The following is an 11,620-nucleotide window of genomic DNA, read 5'->3' as shown; positions in this document are numbered from 1 at the left end:
GGTAGGAAGGCAGCTGAAAAAAACCCCCTCTGGGGTCCTTGGGTCCTTCCTGGGTCTGTTGTCGCGCAGGCCGGGAGCTCACGCGCAGGCCGGGAGCTCACGCGCACGCCGCCGGGTGATCGCAGACAGGCAGGTACTATGCATAGACTCTTGAAAGACATCCGCATTAGTATTCCTATCCAAAGTCACCTAACTTTGGGCTATAACTCCACCACAGAAGGGTGCAGACAAGGAAGAAAGAGGGGAAGAGGGAAGGCAAAATTTTCAAAGAACGAGCCAGTGCCGTTAGACAGAAGTTTCTTTGTACATGGTAAAATAAGAGACTAAAGTCTCCAGGTGAGCTGTTGAGAGAGTATAATGAGATCTACTGCCTAAAATATTATTGCCAATTTTCACTTTCTGTTTTAAATATAACTGTAGAACAAGATACTGAGTTGCCAGGCTTCGTCCCTTAGTAGTCACATAAAGAAATAATTAAAAAGAATAGGAATTCTAAAAATTTGTGTTGCCCATGATGAAAGCACATTCTATTTCATATTTCCCAAAATGCCACCTCCCATTGAGTTTGGTAGTCAAGAAAAAAGATCCTATTTCACACATTCTCCAGTCATGCCTTAGCTATAGATGTTTTAATAATTTTTTAGTATTTAAAGATGATGCTTTGTACATTAATTAATGAGAATGTAAGTACAGCAACGGTATGAGAATTTCTCTAAAATCTAAGGGAGGGACAGGAGGGAAAGTTATTACTAGTCATTATTCCCACCAAATGCCTTGTGCTTTGCAAACAGTATAATAGAAGAGATGGAGACAGTTATACTGTAGTTATTTTCTTTGGATGTAAATAACATATTATGTTCCTTATTAGGATTTAATTGATTAGGCATAAAGATATCAGCAAGTGACTTCTGCTTTAATTAGATAGGTATTAAGCAGTTTGATAATTTTTATAGTGACAAGCTGTTACATTCACTCATCCATGAACAAAAGTCATATTACAGTTCCTAACCTACTTAAATGGGAAGAGTGTCATTTAGATATTCTACATGGAGAAAAAAATATCTAACTACGGAATGATAATCTGCTAATAAGCTATGTTTAAATTGTAAAGTAAAAACTGTAAATAAACACTAACTGTACACTTATTATCTGCCAGACAATGGGGATTTAAATATCGAGAAAAGCCACTGACCTCGTATTTCATTTTGAAGCTCAAGGCCATGTAAACATGTAATTTCAATAAAGTGAGGAATATATTAATGTAAATATATACAATGCACTGTGAGAACACAAAACGAAGAATCTCCCAGAACACTCTCTGAATTATTGGCTTTAAAGGATGAGAATTTGCCTGGTAACTGTTCCTGCGAAAAGTGTATTTCTGACAGGGGTAAATTATGTACAAAGAAATCCAAAATACTCAGTATAATATGCTAATATAAGTTGAAAGATATCGCCTATAACATTAATAAATTTAAGATAATTTATTGAGCCCAGAATGTACCAGGGTGGGCATCTGGTCACCCGTTTTCAGGATTCTTGGCATATATGTCCTCTTCCCTAACTATATTATGTCTCCCACATTGTGTACATCTCAGTACAGTGTTAACTCCAGGTTCTTATCTTGCTAAGAACAGGCAAATTCTCCGTATCACTAAAACAGAAGACGACGGGGAAAACATGACCTTAGCTTACCCAGTCAGACTGCCTTTCTGGGATTCTTGTATGTGAGAAAGCAGGAAAAGATGTTGAATGTTGATTCATCTCAGAAAGGCATCGAGGCTGGACCTCTCCTGAGGTTCGTACGTCCTGACACCCTTTTACAGTTTGTGACAAACTCTAAACCATGTGGCGTGTCAGGTGACCAAGAAACTATAGCCATTTACTAGAGTAGAGTGAAGAGACTCTCAGAGGAAAAACACGCCTTCCCTGCCACCAAAGCAGTCTGTTCCGCTTGTGCATAGGGAACTCTGGAAAGTGAAAAGAAGAAATATCTCCAGCGCAAGCCCTCAGCAACGAAGGACAAGAGCCCAAGACTCCCGTCCTGCAGTAGGATAGTTATAGGATTCATTCTGGTTGCTTCTCTGAAGCCTTAGCAGAAAAAAAAAAAAAAAGCCACAAATGCAGACCTAAACAGCCACAGCCATGCTTGCTCTGCCTCCTTTGGTTCATTCCAACCATCAGCTCACGCTTGCTTCCGGGGAGCACTGCCCAAACAAACTACCCTGTCTCAGCAGGCTCTGCGTGCAGGAAACGAACACCAAGACACACTCATGGTTCATTTAATCATCACAGTCATCTGATGGGGTAGGTGCTAATATTCCCCAGTGAACAGGCTAACAGAGAAAGGTTAATTTGTTCATCTAATTAGTGGAATAGATGGAAACTGATCCCTAATATTTCTGATTCTAAAATCTAATTATGATGCTAAAGCACCCAAAACTATTAGATAGATGACTATAAGACATTACCTAATACATTAGTCACTTATTGTAAGTTCATGTACTTTATAAGTACATGATATTTAATTTATTTTACTTACTACTTGTACACATCTCCTTTGGTGATGCAACAGAAAAAAAAAAAACTATATTCCTTAGGTTAGATGAGAAGGAAAAAGCCGTGATTACACAAAATTAAGGTAGTTTATTCAATTGCTCAGCTTTTTCTTCCCTTCCAATTAAAACATGTTTTCAAATTCACCAATGAAGACATATTCTTATACTACAAACTAAATCTTTTTTATCTTATATGTTATAGCAGGTAATTGTCGTTTTGTCTTTTGATCTTCCTTTCTATCTTCTTACAGTAATGTACACAACTTTTCCTTGAAAAACCCCTTTGTCTTTCCCATCCATGTGATTTAAGTGGACTTGTCTCCAACTTCAGATCCAGGGTGGGCACTGATCCCAAGCCTGGCCAGGGAGAAAAATGAGACTCTGATTCTGATAGTTTACATTTAGGATTCGTTTTCTTCAGCAACATCAGTAAACACTGGAACCCCCAAGGCTGCCATGAGGGGCGGATCTAACTCCAAAGGTAGTCAGATATGAAGGAAAGGATGGAAGTAACTTTTCTGAATTCCAGAATGGGATAAGCAAGCTCACATTTTCCCCACTGACGTCAGTTTAATTGGGTTTGTGGGTTTATATCACTTGTACTGTTGTTTTAGTCTCTGTAGCCTTTATACAAAATCTGAGACCTGTAAGTGCTTTGAAAGATCACTTTATAAGGCCAGGTAGGTGAGATCTGGATGCTCGCTCCTTATTGCAGTGTCTTAACTCTAGTAATGAGGAGTTTGCAACCCCCAAAGACAGATCGTCTTTAAGGTACTTGAGATTTGTTTAAATTCTTAGTGAAATCTGTATTCCAGCCAAGGGCAAATAATAAATAACATAAATAATAAATCAGTTAATTATAGAGTATGTTAAATGTTAATAAGTGCTATAGAAATAAGGAAATATCAGTCCAAATAAGAGAGACTTAAAGAGAGAGACACAGGTTACCTTATTACCACACTGATATTAGTCAGCTTTCTCATCTCTGAGGAACAATACCCAACATGAACAAATTAAAGGGGCAGAGATTTAGTTTGCTTACAGTTTCCTAGCTTTGTAGTTCATGGTGGGTTGGTTCTAAGGCAGGAATATCATGGTGAAAGGATGTAGTAGAGCAAATCTGCTTACCATAGTTCACGACAGCCAAGAAGGAGATCATGGAAAGAGTGGCAGCACAGGAGGGCCTAGGACCATAGACCCCAAGGACACACCTCCCTGGCCCACCCAGATACACCAGAAAAATGTGCTCCATCAATCCCCGAGGTGGACACCAAAGCCAATCGAGTTGAAACACTGCCCTCACCAACAAAGTCAGGGTGATTTAAAGAGGATAAAGAGCTGGCCAAGAAGACACCTGGGAACTGAGTATTTGGGGCATGGAACACCTAGAGCAAAGACCTAGGCTGAACGAATTCCTGGCATGTTCTAGGCATTGGAAAAAGACCCGAGAAAATGAAGGTGAGGGGACCAAAGAGAGTAGTGGATGAAGTCTGAAAGCCCAAGGAGAACATACGTCATACAAATTTATGTTGTATATTTACTATATACTGCTGTATAACAAGGTGTCCCATGCTTCTCATCTTTAAATAGCAGTAAGAATTTATCATCTCATGTAATTTCTGTGGTTTCAGGATTTGAGAGTGGCCTATCGGTGGATCTGGCTCTGATCTCCCAGAAGGTTGCAGCTACACTACTGAGTGGGGGTGTGGCCATCTGAAGGTCTGACTTGGGGCTAGATGATCCTCTTCCAAAATGATTTATTCTCAAGGCTCCTGGCCCAGGGCCTCAGTTCTTGGCCATGTGGATACCTCATTGGGTTGCTTGAGTGTCCTGAGGAAATGCACCTGCCTTCCTCCAAACCACAGATCCAAGAGAAAAAGGCCAAAGCTAAAACGCAGTTCCTATCTAGCCTCCTCTGAAGGCACACAGCACCCATTCTGCAGCACCTGGTTACTCATACACACCAGGGATATAGAACATAAGAGGGAATTATGACATCAAATGCCAAAAGGTTAGGATCATTTAGGGCTGTATTGGAGAATGGCTACCACAAGCCGTAAGTAGAAATATGGGTTTTGCTATGAGAAAATCAAGAGTCATTATGAAATTTCAAACAGCACAGTGTGTCAGGTACAGGGGCACATTATAATCCCAGCACTTGAGAGGCTGAGGCAGGAGGACTGCCATGACATAGAATCATGAGTCACCAAGACCTTGACTCAAAAAAAAAGTTAAAGAAATAGTGACACAATTTTTATTTTAGCATTATCATCCTGAATGCTGGGTTTTTTTGTTTTTGTTTTGAGGGGGTTTTTTCCCTGCTTTGTTTGGCTAGAGTGCTTTTAATTTCTTTTTTAAGCAATTAAATTAAGCTTATATTGAAGGATCTGGTGGTACATGAATTATAAAGTTCTTGCTTAAGAAAGTAGTGAGTTGAGACCATTATTATTCCCACACAGGCAAGGAAGAAACCATGAGAGAGAGAAAGATAACCAAAAGGAAACTGAGAAAGAGCTCTCGGTAAAGTAAGAGGAATATCAATAAAATATAATAACTGTTATGGCAATGAATAAAATATATCAAGGAAGACTGGTGATTAAAAAGTCATAGATAGGCTAAGATTGAAGCAGAGATCTGATCATGAAATACGGAAATAGGTGAACTTGAGGAAAGCAGTTTTGGTGCTGGTGGTGGCAAAAGCCTGATTGAAGTGGGTTAAAGAAAGAGAATGAAAAGAGGTCAAAGGTGGAGATACAGCTATGGGAAGGCGTTTCAAGCAGTTTTGCTACAAATAGGAACAATGAAATGGGGCAGCAAGCTGCAGAAGCAAGACAGAACCAGGGGAGTTTGGGAGAAGTAACATCATTTTGTATGATGGCATCATAGCGGAGATGGGTGCTATGACAGAGGAGGGAATTCCGCCAGCAGTACAGTGAGAGAAGATAGGGTCCAGAGGGTTGAGCTGAGTTAGAAGGGACTCCCCCCACCCCCCATTATCAGGACCTTGCTTCCTGGCAGGGGCAGAAGTGGCAAATGAGTTGAAGTGACATCAGTAACCTGTGTGATCTATGGCGAATGTTCCAAGTTTCTTATTGGGGATTGAAAAGTGTGTTAGTCAGCTTTCCATCACCATAACAAACACAGAAGATTATTACCTTATAAGGAGAAAAATGTTTATTTTGGCCCATAATTTTTCACATTACAATCCGTAATTTTTGGGCCCTGTGACTCTTGTCCTACGATGAAGCAGCACACCATAGTGGCAGTGTGTATGGAAGCAAAACCATTCACCTAGTGGCAAGAAAATAAAAGAGAGGAAAAAAAAAAGTAAGAGCTGTGATCCTGCTATCCCTCTGGGGGACTCCAGTGGGGGGACTTGAAGACTTCCCCATGGGTGCCACCTCTTAGAGATTCCATCAACTTCTAGTAGCACCGTGGCTTTTAACGCGGTGCTCTGACTGATATTCATGGTCTCAACTATAGCAGAAGCAGAGAAAGGTATTTTAAATCTTTATTCAGAAAATGAGAGGATGAATTTTTAAGCATCTGACAGAACTTCCTTGAAGAATTAAGGGTCCACTTCTAACTTATGGTCAGGGTGGTTGTATATTTTTCTCCAGACCATTTAGCCACAAAGTTGTGGAAGATGTAGGCTAAGATTCAACTAGGGTTGTGGATTTACATAGCAAATAAGACAAAGAGAAGTAAGGAAATGGAGGGCGTTTGCAAGGGAGTGATGATAATTATTAACTATAAAATTGAAATGGGTAAGACAGGAAGTCAATATTAAAAAGGTAGAACCTGTTGGAGCCCTAAGACTAAAGAGAATGAGCCGGGAATTTCGCTCAGTGGTTCCACTGCCTGCTTCACAAGCGCAAGGTCCCAACTTCGATCCCCGGTACCAAAAAAAAAATGACTAAAGAGAATGAGGTGGAAAGGTAAACATCAAAGTCAAAGAAGAGAATGTCTGAAATCTAGATTACGAAGAGGTCTGGGGTAGGGCTGTGACAGAGTGGCTAAATAAGGTAGAGAACAGGAAGAGAGATGGTTAAGGAACTGAGATGCTGGAGTTATAAGGATCATCTATACATCTGTTGAAATCTACCGTAATTAAGAGGGAGTATTAATAGAGAGAGAAGAGTTCATATTCTAAGAAATTAATGGAAATGATATTCCAAGAAATAGTACATGAATTCACAAATGAGATTAACAATGAAGGGCAGAGTTCATATGGTCTGGTAACGCTAGGATTCATGGTTGGGGTTTTTTTTTTTAGGACAAAAATTACGAATAGCCTTAAGGCCGTAATAAGGACCTAAGAGAATACCTGTGACCTCCACATCGATGATGCCAGAGTTGGGAGAGAAAGCAACCACCACTACAGAGGCTGCGGGGAAATGTGTCCTTAGGGAGCAGTCAAATTGGCCTTAGAGCAAGAAGGTGGAAGATGACGGGGATATCATGGCGACTCTGAATTCAGAAAACACAATGGATACGTTTCAGGACTTGGGGAGGGCTTCCTGAAAGGGGTAAGGCAGTGGATTTACACTGGGGTCTCATGCACACCGTCTCTTAGGAACTTCCTGAAAATTCATGTTCTTGAGCCTGACTGCAGCGCTTACTGAATCAGAAATGAATTAAAGACCTATACTCTATGTTTTAACAAAGCCTCCAGGTAAGAACCAATGGAGGAAGGGCAGATTCTCTTTGGTCTTAAAGTTTTTGTAATGGCTGGAAAAAACACGGAAAAAGGACATGTAAAGCCTGGCGTGGTGGCACATGCCTGTAATCCCAGCATTCCATGAGGCTGTGGCAGGAGGATCACAAGTTCAAGCCTAGGCTGGGCAACTCAATGACTTAGCAAGGCCCTGCCTCAAAATTAAAGAGGAAAAAAATGGCTGGGAATATAGGTCAGTGTGGATGCCCTCATTTCAATCCCTAGTACCACAAAAAGAAGAACCAAAAAAGGAGGACATATGGTATTATTCCAGGATTCAAAGCAAATAATGAGGGCACATCCATGAGTGTTGGTTTGGGGAAGGGAAGAGAGTAGGAAGGCATAGGTTTCTGGGGCTGTCTTCATCCTTGGAGGTCAAGAGCATTAATGGCGAACCTCTCTAGAGATGAGTGCTCGAACAGCAGCCCCAAACCCACTTATTTAGTGCAAATTGCTAACATTGCCATTAAACCTGATTACTAGGCTTTAGTTTAGAAAAAAAAAACTGCTATTCAATGCTTAGCTACAGGGGCAACTTGGCTCACATGCTAACAGAGAGGGTCCTTCAGTTCACTGCCACTGGCCCAGACAGTCATAGGTACCAAATGTCCTAATGGCTTTTTGCTTAAAGGGTTACTATGGGTGAATATTTTCACTATACTTACACTTACACTCACCAATATCTCTGTCTGTTTTTGTCTTATTCGACGCTTTCTGTTGTGGTGGTGTTGGTTGTTACGTCATTATTTTGTTATTGTTTGTAACAGAAAGTCATTTAAAAAATATAAATGAATGAAACAGAATTTAAGGATAGAAATATCCCAGAGCAGAAAGCCTAGAGTCTAGTACCAACTAGTAAGAAGGTGTGTGTGTCATCTGTGGGTGTGGAGAAGGAGAGAGAGACAGGCGGAAGGGGAGGGAGAACCTGAGTGGTGTGGGGAGGCGTGGCCAGAGGAAGGAGGCAGGGAGTGGAAAGGAGAGGGAGGGAGAGGCAAGCAAAAGGAAGGAAAGAAAAAGGAAGGGAGAGAGGCAAGGTCAATGACGTAACCCTAACTGACAGAGTTAGGAAGGGGTTGTTTCTCAGAGGTGCACCCTGAGCTGGAACGGGCCTCAAAAGCACCTGCTACTGATATTTTGTTCCAAATTAAAGACATAATATGATTTATGTGGATTAATACCTGGGAACTTTCTTTCAAATCTTAAGTGAGATAGCATTTTCCGAATAAGTTTAAGTTTCTTTCCAAATAGTTTTAAACATAGAGTTTTACAAGTTGGAAAAAAGCTCCTTTTTCTAAGAAAAGTAGTGGCATTTATCCGAAATTATAACATATATACTGCTGCTGCATTCAATGGACTAAGATATTTCATCTCATTGACTTAAATAAGATAGAGCAATCATTTGGTTACTTGTAAGACGGGTTTGTGTGTGTGTATATATTTTGTCTGGTATGTGTGTTCTTTACCAACTTTAGCTGCATTGTAAATTATTTTTATTTCACACTTACATCATCACGCTTATATCTTTCCTGAGTAAACCCTTCAAAATAGATTTTTAGGAAGGCTTTCTACTGCTCAAGCTCCCCAAATATTTAATGGAATCCAATTGTTTCAGCTTCAGTAAGACTTTTCATAATTGGACCAAGTTACATGTCTTTCATAAATCTTCTTTCACAAATATTTTAAAGCAAGAATACAAAAACAAGGAACCCACACAGCTAAAATCAAATCATGCAGACCCAAAACATGGTATGAAAACTAAGCTTTGAAAAGAAACTCTATGACATTAACTGCCTGTGCTTTCTAAGATCTTTTCCTTTCCTGTTGCCTCTCTCCCTGTGTTCTCACCTCATCTGTCCAAATGCCACACTCTCTTTTTTCCTCCTTTTCTTACTTTCATTACTTGTAATGATATTTTCATTTATGTCTCTGGAAAATATTTGAACAGCATTACTAATGTGAGTCACACTCATATGTTTCTGACGAAGACACCATAGCAACTTTCCAATATGTTTAAGCAGAATAGATACTGAATATTCCCCAAATTTTAGAAAATACAAAGTGTACAGCCCCCATTTTTGTCACAATTATTCTTTTCATGAGATGGATAAAGAAAATTTAAAACAGGAATAAAAACTTCAAAACATCCATCCGGTCATGGGATTTTCTTTTCTTCATTCATTTTTTTACACAAATTGAACATGTTTAATTGTCTTCATGATGCTAGACAGAATGGAGATGTAGGTGTTTCTGACATTTTTATTATATTCCAGGTTTAGATAATATTTTTCATCCTATCTATTGGAAAAATCACTTGGTCTTGGGCTATCTAAATTATTTTGTAATCATGTTACCAAGTGTGTAGGGGGGAAAACTATAGGAAATTTCTTAATTCATACTCGTATTCATTTTAAGTACATTTCCATTCTATTCACCATTTTATTGTGCAAGAGCAGTGAGGGACAGAAGGACCGACTCTGATGTGGGAAGAACCGAGTTTTTCTAACTTTTCTGCCAGAGGGCGAGAAGCTGACAGTGAGCCCTTTAGAGTAAACATTCTTTACAAACTTTCAGAATTTTAATGCTTAAAATAAACGCTTCCTATTTAAGTAAGAGTAGTTTTGGTAACTCTTCACATACCTATACACAATCTAACACAGTAACTTTTTTTTTCAAAATCCTGGCTTTATTACAATTTTATCACTTGAATTGTCTCTTCATTCTGCACCCCACAGACCTGAAGCCACAAGAGGTCCAAACCAACAAAGACTATTGTACTGTCCATTGATAGTTTCTTTCTGCAAGATTTGTTTAAACCCGTACCACCAGGAAAATTTTGAAGGAAATCTATGTGTGATTTTATATATATATGTATGTATGTATGTATGTATGTATGTATGTATGTTGAATTGTCTCTTCATTCTGCACCCCACAGACCTGAAGCCACAAGAGGTCCAAACCAACAAAGACTATTGTACTGTCCATTGATAGTTTCTTTCTGCAAGATTTGTTTAAACCCGTACCACCAGGAAAATTTTGAAGGAAATCTATGTGTGATTTTATATATATATGTATGTATGTATGTATGTATGTATGTATGTATGTGTAAAAAAAATAGATAGATATATATATATATATATATATATATATATATATATATATATATCGCCACACTATTTGCTTCCTATACATTAAAGTGTGTCTAAATTCAGAGGAACAAATTTAGAAACAAACAGGTGGGGAGCGAGAGGAGCAAAAAAGAGAAAAAGCAAAATCAAGATGAAGAGAGAAGAAAAGGAATAGGTCTCACTTCTTGGCATCAATAACTTACAGCATTGCTTTAAATGGGAGGAAGAGATTATTGATCCAGGTAGCACAATCATGAAAGAAAAGAAACAAACTCAGTGAGTAAAAGTATTCTATTATCCTAGGAGTTTAGCAAAAGGGGTGAAAAGAAGGAGTAGAGGGAGAGGAATCTGGTGTAAAGAAGAGTAACAAAAACATTATTGAGGGAAAGAAGGAAACAAGATGGCTGCTTCCCTCGCTCACCACATCCGTCATCAAATTCCACCGAGTCTCTGGAGGGACGTTGCTCGTGACTGTCCCAGTCACACTGCCACTTCTCCCTTGAATGGGGCAGCATCACCACCAGGTCACATCCTCTGCCCTGCGCTACGGCAGTCACCTCCCAACCAGGCTCTGACCCACTGCCCCGTCTGTTCTTCCCCTAGAAGCAGCAGCGGCTTTCCAAAACCAATCATCTGGTCTTGTCACCTCCATCCTTTGCCCTCAAGATAAAATTCACAGATTTAAAAAGTCATTTTCCTCCTCCTAGCTTATAAAACTCTGTCCAGTGCGTTTGTTCCCTGCCTTTCCAGCCTTATTTCTCGTGTTGGGTTGGGAGGAGTTCAGAAATATGTATCTTTGTCAATAGTTCTGACACTATTGCATCTCCCGATCCCAATACACACTCCTCACATCTGTCCACCTCTCCACTCCCCTCTCCTCTGGAGGGAATAGCTTCCTACTTCCCCTCTGTTCCCTACCTGCACCTGTCATGTGGTTCTACAACTCCCTAGTCTTCATCCTCAAATGCAATTCCATACGTCAGAGGAAGCGGAGGGTCCTTTGAAAGATTTCTTACGCACAGAATAAAAGTGAATAAATGAGTGGCTGACCCCATGTTCATCAGGAGGTGTCTGATTAGATCCTGCCCCATGGGATGCACATCTGGATGCCGTGCACATCTGGGTGGCATTTATTTCCGCCATCGCCACCACCAGAGCTCAGCCCACTGCTCAGGGCTCGCGTGTTGTTTCCCCGTGAGCTGGGGCAGTTCACCTCACAG

At 40.0% G+C, this 11,620-nt stretch overlaps 1 long non-coding RNA gene across 1 annotated transcript; it reads left to right on the top strand.

Moving 5' to 3' along the window:
• The first annotated feature begins 4,565 nt into the window (after positions 1-4,565).
• Positions 4,566-7,197, top strand: LOC104856178. The gene is made up of 3 exons (XR_778574.1): positions 4,566-4,614; positions 5,018-5,083; positions 6,835-7,197. It is a non-coding gene; the product is annotated as an uncharacterized LOC104856178 (long non-coding RNA).
• The last annotated feature ends 4,423 nt before the right edge of the window (positions 7,198-11,620 follow it).

The sequence above is a fragment of the Fukomys damarensis genome, unplaced genomic scaffold (assembly GCF_012274545.1).
Source record: "Fukomys damarensis isolate Sample0158 unplaced genomic scaffold, DMR_v1.0_HiC HiC_scaffold_19, whole genome shotgun sequence".
Classification (NCBI taxonomy): Eukaryota; Metazoa; Chordata; class Mammalia; order Rodentia; family Bathyergidae; genus Fukomys; species Fukomys damarensis.
The sequence above is the reverse complement of the archived record's forward strand: the minus strand, read 5'-3'. Positions and strand labels throughout refer to the sequence as shown.